Here is a 10360-nt window from a genome sequence, read left to right as displayed (position 1 = left end):
CAGGAGAAGCTGGCTTAAGCCCTGGGGGGGCCTAGGGCAGAGGCAGGGCGAGCCTAGGGCAGAGGCAGAGCGAGCAGGGCTCGGAGCCCACCCTGTTCCAGGGCCCCTGCCACCTTCTCAGCCAGCCCCAGCTACCAGCCCCGGCCTTGGGAATCCTTCTCCTCCTGCCTTGGGCCCCCCCCCCTCTGCTCCCATCCCCAAGCCCGCTGAGAAGGAAGGGGCGACTCCCTCACCGGGCCCAGCTCGCAGGGAGAGCAGAAGGAGCGAGGGCAGGAGGCAGAAGGGGAGCGGGCCGAGGGCCGTCCGGGAAGCCTGAGGCAGAGGGAGCAGCCGCTACCCAGGGGCCACAGCCCCACGTTACAGGCCCGATGCTGAAGGGGACGGGGTCCAGCTCTCCCCGTCTGTCAGGGGGCGACAGGCCCCACGTGGTGCTCCCCCCAGCCCCACAAGGTGCTCCCCGGCATCTCCAGTTACCTCGCAGTAATTACCAGGCCTGCCCAACTGTTCCCTCTGAAGGGAGCTGCCTGCTCTGAAGCCTACCTGGGGAGAAGCAAATGAGGGAAAAGCGCGAGCCCCAGCACGCAGGGAGCGGCTCCCGGCCTGGGAGCACAGAGGTCGCGCTACGGGAGGAGTCCCAGGCTTTGGGCCACAGCAATGAATGCTTCCGTCCTCCAGTCCAACCCCTCCCCCATTTCATAAACAGATACTGGGGCCCAGGAGGGACTTCGGGGGATACTTGCCCAAGATCACAAAGGTGGAAAGCATCAAAGGGAGGATTTGAATCCAGATCCTCTTACTTCAGTGGCCCCCAAAAAGCCATTCAGGCTAATCAGTGCCTAAATATGAATCAGCCTGCTGGACAGAACACCCCCAACTAGCCCCCCATAACACCCCCCTCAGCTCCAATCCGGCTCTGGGCTCAGGGCAGATGGCTCAGCCCCTCCCTCTGCCTCACTTTCCTGGGGGGTAAATGCCGGATGGTAAGAAATGACCCATTACCACAGCCCCCCCTTCCCGTGCTGCCCCGCGGCTCCCGGGCCCACAGGCCCCAGAAGGAGACCAGAAAGAGCAAGCCCCTTGGCCAAAAGGAAGCTCACCTTCCCACACTACACCAGGCCAGCAGCCGGCCCCAGAGTCTAGAGCCAAGGGGCGGAAGGGGGGAGCGCACTTCCTTCAGGAAAAGGGGGCCCAGGTGCTGACCTTCTGGCCAAGCCCTGCTGTCCCGGAGGCCGGGAGCAGCTCTCTCCCAAACCTTCACCTGGACGCTCTCCAATTAACAGGGCCTGATTACACCAAATAACTCCTCCCCAGGAAATGGGAGCCGTTAGGGCCTCCATCCGTTAGCCAGGCCTGACAGCCACATTAGCATTTACATGGATTTATCAATAGTATCGATCCCCCAACGTAAATAGCTAAATGGGAAGAGGCCAGCACTCCACAAGGCCTCTGCAGACGCCCAGCCCTCAGCCCCAGGGACCCGCACACTGGCCCAGGCAGTTAATTTCCACGGGGAGATTTAAGAGACTGAGAACAGAGGGAGCCAGGGCGCTGTCAGGAGCAAGGGCACGGCCTGGGAGGGTGCTCCCAAACAGAAATGAGGCTGCCCTACCAGGAGACCTTCTGGGAAAGGTCCCCCCGCCCCCAGTCCTGCCCCTCACCTCCAGCGAATGCCCCCAGCCTCTGGGAGCCTCCTTCAAGGTCCCCTCCTAGCCAGGGCCTTGCAGACTGTCCACACACTGCATTTCCTTTCTGTCTGTGCCAGGGCCTCCCCCAACGTCTAGAACGTGGGAGGCGGCCCTCAATAACTGCTGGCAGAGGGATAACATCGAATTCTCTCCCGAGGCACTGCCCAGACTCAGTTGTTCAGTCTGAACAACGGGGGGAGGGGGGAGAGCCTGTCATCCATCCTGTATCCGAAGGATAACCGGAGGTCTGGACCTCCAAAGCCATTCAAGTGCAGGGGGAGGAGAGGAGGGGCTAGGCCAAGGGACTCCAGCTGCAAGTTCTAGTTTCAAGAGGCTAAAGACAGTCAAGAAGACCTGAGTTCAAATCCAGCTTCAGACACTTACTGGGGGAAGGGACACAGAGAGAGAGGCTGAAGAGCCAGGTTCCCAGACTGCCAGCCACCGTGACGCTTCGGGGACAAGTCAGCTCATCTCCAAGCAAGGGGCAGGGAGCAATGCAAACTGGAGGACCCTGGCCCAAACCCCTCCAATTTCTGCCAGGGATGTGACCTTGGGCACATCAATTCCCCTTCTTATGCCTGAGTTTCCTCATCTGTAAAATGAAACGGTCCCTTCCAGCTTTCCTGGTTATTTTATTGTTAACTAAAATTCTTCCTGCAGGAAGCCTTCCCAAAATCTTTCTTTGTTTGTTTTGCTTTTGCTGAGGCAATTGGGGTTAAGTGACTCACCCAGGGTCACACAGCTAAAGTGTGTTAAGTGTCTGAGGTCATATTGGAACTCGGGTCCTGCTGACTTCAGGCCTGGCGCTTTTATCCACTGCACCACCTGGCTGCCCCCCAAACCTCCATCCCAGCGCCTTCCTTCCATGAGTTATTTTTTATTTATCCCATACGTAGCTTGCTTTGTAGATTGTAATTTCACCTTTTGCCTTTTGGGATCCGCAGTGCCTGGCACACAGTAGGTGCTTAATAAACGCTTACTGACTGTGATCTTGTCTACCTATCTACTCCACCCAAAATGCAGCCAGGACCGACCACGGTCAATGATAACTACAAAAGCAAGCCCACCTCCCAGGCACAGCCCGGCCCTGCTCTGCCCACGGGCACAGTGGCTAAGAGGGAGCGGCCTGGAAGTCGCGGGCCGGCTTCAGACCCGCTCCCCAGTGCGGGAGAACAAGCTGCTTCAGCCCAGGGCCCGAGAGCACTCGAGGAGCAGAAACTGTCTTCGGGCTTGTGGCAGGGCTGCGGAGGTGAGAGATGCAAGGGCAGAGCTCTGCCCAGCGAAAAAGTTACAGGCTTACCCCAAACAGAAAAACACACGTGTGTGCGTCTGTCTGGGAGTGTTACATGCATATTAAACTGGGGAGAGCTATCAATTTTACACATCAGCCACAAGCCTGCTATTAATACCACCCTCCCCTGCCGGCGAACAGCGTCGCATCATCCTGCCGAAACACAAGTCACTTTCACTCCCGGCAGGCCCAAGGAACCCCCTCCCAGCACCCTTCCCCCACCCCTGGCCCCACCTGCACCCTCAGAGGAGGCTCCCAGAACTCTGTGGTCTCGCAAAAGAACAGAACGCTCAGCTAACTCCCCCACCCCCAGCCCCATAAAACCAGGACAAGGGGACAACAAGCGAACCTAACCGACCCCCCCAAAACAGTCTAAATTAAAGCCGGCGCGGCCCGCACTCCCGGACGGAGCAGGCTTCGGTTCCAGGCGCAGTTCCTGCTTTGTTTGGTGGAGGATCCACAACAAACGCCCGAGTCGCGGCTGCCCCCCTGCCTCCCATCTGGGCCCCGGCCGTCCCCCCACGCATCCACAAAGGAAGATCAACAACACCGAATCTCAACTTCATAATTCTGTCACCAGGAGACACCAGGAGGGAAGGAAGGAGGAGTCAAGGCCGGCGGCCCAATGAGGCGGCCCCAGACGGCCCTGAGGGGAGGCCAGGAACTCAACCACAAACCACCGCCACCTTTCCCCCTCCCCACACCCCAGCGAGGCCTCCCCATTACCTGCCCCAGGAGGATCGGGGCTGGGTTACTCTGGGTCTCAGCCACAAGCCAGGGATTCCAGGGGGGGAGGGGGAAGTCCTAGAGCGCAGGGGGAGGGGGGGAGGAAGAGAGGGGGGAAAACGGAGGGAGGGGAGTCTTCCTGTTCCCCGCCGCAAGCCCTCTCCAAGTTTCCCTTGGAGATTCCTGAGGAAGAGCCCCCCTCGTACCGGCCCCGAGACAGGATATTCTGCGTGTCTCCGGGACGCGCACACACATGCACGCATGCATGCACACACACACTCGCTCACACAACAAACCCCCTCCCTCTGGCCCAGCAGCCGAGCCCGGAGTCGGGGGCAGCGCCTCCAAGGCTCGGGCTCGGCTCCCTCCTCCTGTGCAGCTCGCACCCCCTCCCACGCCGCCCCCTCCCGCCGGCAGCAACAACACTTCTCAGGCTCCGCAGGCCCCAAGGGTGCAGGAAGGAGAGGCCGGAGCTCTCGGGGCGTGCCATGCCTGCAGCTGCCTCTAGGACACGGGCTGGACAAGTTCCACGCAGGGACACCCCTACGCGGGCGCCCCGGGGGCCCAAGGCCACACAGCTCCCCCGCTCCGCCGGCGGTGCAGCCCCCCGGGCCTCCGGGGCGCTCCCCCCCCCCCCCCGCGTCCCCTCCACCTCCCCGCCCCCAATCTGGAGGCGGCACAAATCAGAGCGGCCGCAGGGCGACCCCAGCTTCCTCCTCCTCCCCCTCCCCAGGGGCCGGAGTTCCCCTAAGTTTCAGCTCGCCGGCTCCCCCCGCCCCCACTCGGGGGCCCCGGTCTAGACGCGGTTTTCCGACGGTAGCTACGTGTTTGGGGAGGGGGGTGTCGCGAGACTGCCCGGGCCGGGGTAGGGGGTTAGGAGGAAGGAACTGGGGAAGGGGGGTGGGGTGAGAGGGATTAACTCCTCTGGCCCGCTCGGCCGGGGAGGGGCGCCCGAAAGCGGAGGGGGGGGGGGTGTTTCGCTCCTCGCCCCAACTCCGTGGCCTTCGCCGCTCGTGGGACCCTCCCGCCCGCCCCGGAAACGAGTGCACAAAGGTCCGCGGCGCCGCCCCCGGGTTGGGGGGCGCCCCCACCTCCCCCCGCGGGGCCCCGGGGTGGGGGGCGAGCTTACCTCTCGGGGCCTCCTCCGGGGTTGGACGCCCCCTCTCTCTCGGCGGGCCGCCGGGCTGTCTGGCGGGGGTCTCTGCAGCGGCGGCGCCAGGGGCTGCTCCCGCTCCGGCCCGGGGACTCCTAAGACGCCGTCCCGGGGCCCCCTGTGCCCCCGAGGGCCCGCCGCGGGGCGCCCATGGGGGGCGCAGACGGGAGCGGATGAGGGGGCCGGGCCGAGCGCAGCGGGGGTTTTCGGGGGGGGGGGGGGGGCAGCGGCAGCGGGGCGGGCAGGGAGGCAGGGCCGCGGCTCCAGGCGGGCAGCTCTGCGCTCTCGCTCAGCCCCGCGGCGGCCACAGCGCTTCTGCCAGCGGCGCGCGACCAGCTCCGGGCTCCTTCTCCCCAGACCGGCCCCCTTCGGGCTTCTTAAAGGGGCCGCGCGCCGCCGCCGCCGCCGCTCCCCTCCCCCCGCCCTCTTCCTCCTCCCTCCTCCCTCCTCCCGCGGAGCCTCCTCCCCCTCCCCCGCGAGCCTCCCGCTCCCGCGCGCACACACGCAGGCGGCAGAGTTTCTTTTGGCGGCGGAGCTCACGGCCTCCCGCCCTCCTCCCTCCCTCCCTCCGACTGTGCCTCTGCCTCTCTTTGTGGCTGCCGCCCCCTCCTCCCCCGGGCTCCCCCTCCCTCGCTCCTTTTCTCAGTCTCTCGGTCTTTGAATCTCTCTGTCTCTGTCTCTGTGTCTGCGCTGTATCTCTCTGTCTCTGCCTCTTTCCTCTCCCGTCTCCTCGTTCCTTCCTCTTTCTCTCTCTTCTCTCTCGCTCCTTCCTCTCTTTTTCTGCAGGAATGGCCCTGAGCTCCGGCCTGTCCCCCTTCTCTCCCCCACCCCACTCCCAGCAGAGATACTTTCCTGGAATCACATTGAACTATTAAATTATAAACTATGGAGGGGCCATGGTCTAGATCCAGTGCTGTCAAAACTGTGCACCCCAACACACACACACACACCACACACTCATACACACACTCACATACACCCTCACATACACACACACACCACACACTCATACACCCCAACACACACACACAATCACACTCACACACACCCCCTCACATACACCCTCACATACACACACACACCACACACTCATACACCCCAACACACACACACAATCACACTCACACACACCCCCTCACATACACCCTCACATACACACACACACCACACACTCATACACCCCAACACACACACACACAATCACACTCACACACACACTCACACACCACACACACACACCACACATTCATACACCCTCACATATACACACACACCACACACTCATACACCCCAACACACACACAATCACACTCACACACACCCTCACATACACACACACCCCACACATTCATACACCCTCACATATACACACTCATACACCCCAACACACACACACAATCACACTCACACACACCCTCACATACACACACACACCACACACTCATACACCCTCACATATACACACACACCACACACTCATACACCCCATACACACACACACACACAATCACACACACACACACCCTCACATACACACACACACATACACACACACCACACACTCACACACACCCTCACATATACACACACACAATCACACTCACACACACACACACACCCTCACATACACACACACCCCACACATTCATACACCCTCACATATACACACTCATACACCCCAACACACACACACAATCACACTCACACACACCCTCACATACACACACACACACCACACACTCATACACCCTCACATATACACACACACCACACACTCATACACCCCATACACACACACACACAATCACACTCACACACACCCTCACATACACACACACACCACACACTCATACACCCCAACACACACACACAATCACACTCACTCACACACACACCACATATACACTCACACACACTCACACACCACACACACTCACATACACCCCATACACACACACAATCACACTCACTCACACACACACCACACATACACTCTCACACACAACACACACACACTCACACTCACACACACAATTACTCTCACACACACACACTCACACACAATCACTCTCTCATACTCACACACACACACCCCATACACACTCACACACCCACATTCACACACTGGCTTCTCTGGCCCGAGCTGCTCTTTGTGGCAAGTTGGGAGGAGTGTTAATTACATGCCAGAAGCCCTGAAGGGGGGGGGGGGTAGAAGTTATACCTATGTCCTCATCCTTCCCCCCCCCCCATTTCCTCAAAAAAAAACAATTGGCTTTCTCGAATGCTCACTTTTCCCCTTAAAAAAGCAAGGCCTTACATCAAGTGTTCTGGCCTCTTTTCCTATCTCTTTTTCTATAAGATGTTAGAAAAGTGGGATTGGCTTTTTTTTTTTTCAGTTCCAACTTTTTTTAATGTCTTTTTTTTTTTTTTTTTTTTTTTTGGCATCACTTCCTTGCAGACTCAGCTGAAGCCATCTGCCAAAAATCTGAAAAACACCAGAAAAAAGGGTGAGGAAAAGAGAGAGAGGAGGGTTGCTAACTAGTAATGTGGCGTCCAGCCTTGACCACTGGATCTCCCTCGCTGGCCCAGAGTAGCCGTTCATATAATATCTTTTATTCCTGTTTTTCGTCCACTTTGGGGAAGGAAGGAAGCACCTTAACTTAGCATTTCAAGAAAGGGTGAGGAGAGAGAAATGATCACAGCGGCCTGGGGGACCCGTGGTGTTATAAGTGCCAGGGCTGATTAGGCATTTAATAAACACCTGTTGGTGGATCAATTAATTGTGAATGGGGGGAGGGGAACTAAAACCAAAAATACTTCAATTAGATCGCCATTTTCTCAAGTGCCGGAACTACTTCTTTTTCCTTCCTTTGTATCCCCATTGATTAACATGGGGTTTAGCACGTAGTGAGCTTATTAGTGTCACCAAAGCTTGTTCATTGGTTTATAAAACAGCATTTATAGGGTTAGGTTTTGCAAAAATGTTCCCTTTTCTCAAGAGGCTCACATTCTAAAGAGAGAAGCAAACTGAAAAATGACTAAGTACCTATTAGCTACGTTCCACATAATTGAGTGGCTGCCCATCAGTTGTTAGTTATGGTATATGAATATAATGGAATATTATTGTTCTATAAGAAACAATCAGCAGGATGCTTTCAGAAAGACCCGGAGAGACTCACAGGAACTGATACTGAGTGAAATGAGCAGAACCAGGACAACATGGTACACAGTAACAAAACTGTGGGATGAGCAACCGTGAAGGACTTGGCCCTTCTCAACAAATGAAATATTCAAGGCTATTTCAATAAACTTGGGATGAAGAATGTCATCCACATCCAGAAAGAGAACTATGGAGACTGAATATGGACCTAAATCTAATATTTTCACCTTTTTGTTTGGTGGTTTTTTCCATTCCTTTTGTTTTCCCCCTTTTGGTCTTTTGTTTCTTGCATAACATGATAATATGGAAATATGTTTAAAAGGATTGTGCATATTTAACCTATATCAGATTCTTGCTGTCTGTAAGGGGGGAGGGGAAGAAAAGGTCTTACAAAAAATGAATGTTCAAAAATTATCTTCACATATATTTGGAAAAATAAATTAATATTTAAAGATATGATCCAGAGTGGAGAAGAGAGAATCTCGGGACAAAAGGCACTAGCGGCGCCCCTGCAGAAAATTGGATTTAAAAAAAAAAAAGATAGAAAGTTGAATTTGAGGTGGGTACCAGACTTGTCCAATATCATGAAGCTATTTGATCCCAAATCTTCCCTGATTCAAAGTCCCATGTTCTAGCCTTTATACCACATGTTCAAAAAGGCTGTTTGTTTTCTAGAAACATAAAAAGCAAGGGATAAACAGATTGGAAGATTACTGATTCAGAGCTGCAAAAGAACCCCAAATTCAATCCCTGCCTTTCACTGAGAAGGAAATGGGGTCAGGTCCCACAAAATGGCTCGAGATGAGCCCTCTCCTCCAGACAGGTGGGACCCTGGCCCCTATTTACAAAGCCAATGCTAGCAGGAGGTAAGGGAAAGAAATTCTTACATGGTACCCAATCTCAAGGCTCAGTCTCTTCAGAGTTAGCTAGGCTGATCTACAAGTGCAGGCCAGTCCTTCAGCCCATTCCAAACTGGCAGACCCAAGCAAAGCTGCTTCTCTAAATGATATCAATCTGGACACCCCAAGGATCCCCTCTGTGCCACAAGGCCAGAATAGGCAATCACAGGTCTTAAGGTTATAAGGTCCCTGAAAAGGGACCCCAGAGCTCACCTAGGCTCACCCCTTCTGTTTTTTACATGAGTAGGTAGAACTGGGGGAGGGGGTCAGGAATGCTTAACATCTGAATTCTAATCTTGTCTCAGTAACTTAATAGCTGGGTGACTCCTGAGAAATTAATTTCACTTCTCCGGACCTCAGTTTCCTCACCTGTAAAATGGGGATGAAAATAACATCTCCTGTTGGGAGAATATCCCTTAAGATAACATACAAAACACTTATGAACCTCAAAGTGTTATTATTTATTATCATTGATATTATTTACATGAAAATTAAAATATTATAATGATTATTTTCGCTGTTGTTATTGACAGATGAAGCCATTGGGATCTTTAAACTTGTCCAAGATCGTAGAGCCCAGAAGAAAGGGTAGCCTAATTCTAAAACATACAATAGAGAGGCAGCTTAGCTGAGGATTTCAGGTCTGTTGTTGTAATCCAATTAATAAATATTTATTAAGCGCCTATTATGTGCTGGGGTCAGGAAGACACGGATTCAAAGCCAGCCTTCAACAGCCATGAGCCAGTATGGCCAGTTTTCTTCCGCACCCCTAAAAGTGGTTTGTGAGCTCACAGACAGAGCTAGGAGGAACCTCAGGGGCAAGTCCCCTCCTTTGATAGAGGAAAAGCCTCCCCCCAGACTCCACCAGGGTCGCCAAGGTTGGAAGGCTCGGGAAGTTTTGGGTGCTACCATCTAACATTTATCCATCACGAAAGTCCCGACCTGAGTGTCCCCTCGGCGTGGCAAGAGAATTAAGGCGGGGAGAGGGGGGGAGACACCCCGTTTCTCAATCCCAGCTCCCACCCCCGGAACGAGCCGCCTCTCCAGTTCCTTCCAGTTCTGAATCCCTGGTCTTCTTGACGCAGAGGCCCAGGGCACTATGTTCTTGCAGCCTTCACGGAGCACCTGCAGAAGCCTCAGGAAGTGGCCCAGACTGCCCCGCGCCGAGGATCTGCGAATTAGCCGCAACGTAGCTTGTTTGTATCCAGGTGTTTTGACCGCTGCTCCGGGGCCAGAAACTGGTTTGGTGGCTCGGCTGGGGGGGCTCTGTTTTTCTGTCTGCGTACCCCCAGGTCTAGCCCCCGCGCAACGTGCGGCTGGCCCGGAGCTGCTTGTTTACCGACACCGGTTGAACTTGGCGCCGGGAAGCTCCGATTCTGTCTCAGACACCTGGGGAGCGGAAGGTGTGGCCGGGCCCGACCTGGGACACCTCGGGCCCTTCTACCG

The 10360-nt window shown here is 55.5% G+C and overlaps 1 protein-coding gene across 1 annotated transcript in view; it reads right to left on the bottom strand.

Moving 5' to 3' along the window:
* The window catches only part of NCOR2 (nuclear receptor corepressor 2), a 267487-nt gene extending 262339 nt beyond the window's left edge, over positions 1-5148 (bottom strand). The window contains exon 1 of the mRNA XM_051972629.1: positions 4832-5148. The gene's annotated coding sequence lies outside the window, so the exon portion shown is untranslated. The remainder of the gene's footprint in view (positions 1-4831) is intronic.
* Between the last annotated feature and the right edge of the window lie 5212 nt (positions 5149-10360).

The sequence above is a fragment of the Antechinus flavipes genome, chromosome 1 (assembly GCF_016432865.1).
Source record: "Antechinus flavipes isolate AdamAnt ecotype Samford, QLD, Australia chromosome 1, AdamAnt_v2, whole genome shotgun sequence".
Taxonomy (NCBI): Eukaryota; Metazoa; Chordata; class Mammalia; order Dasyuromorphia; family Dasyuridae; genus Antechinus; species Antechinus flavipes.
The sequence above is the reverse complement of the archived record's forward strand: the minus strand, read 5'-3'. Positions and strand labels throughout refer to the sequence as shown.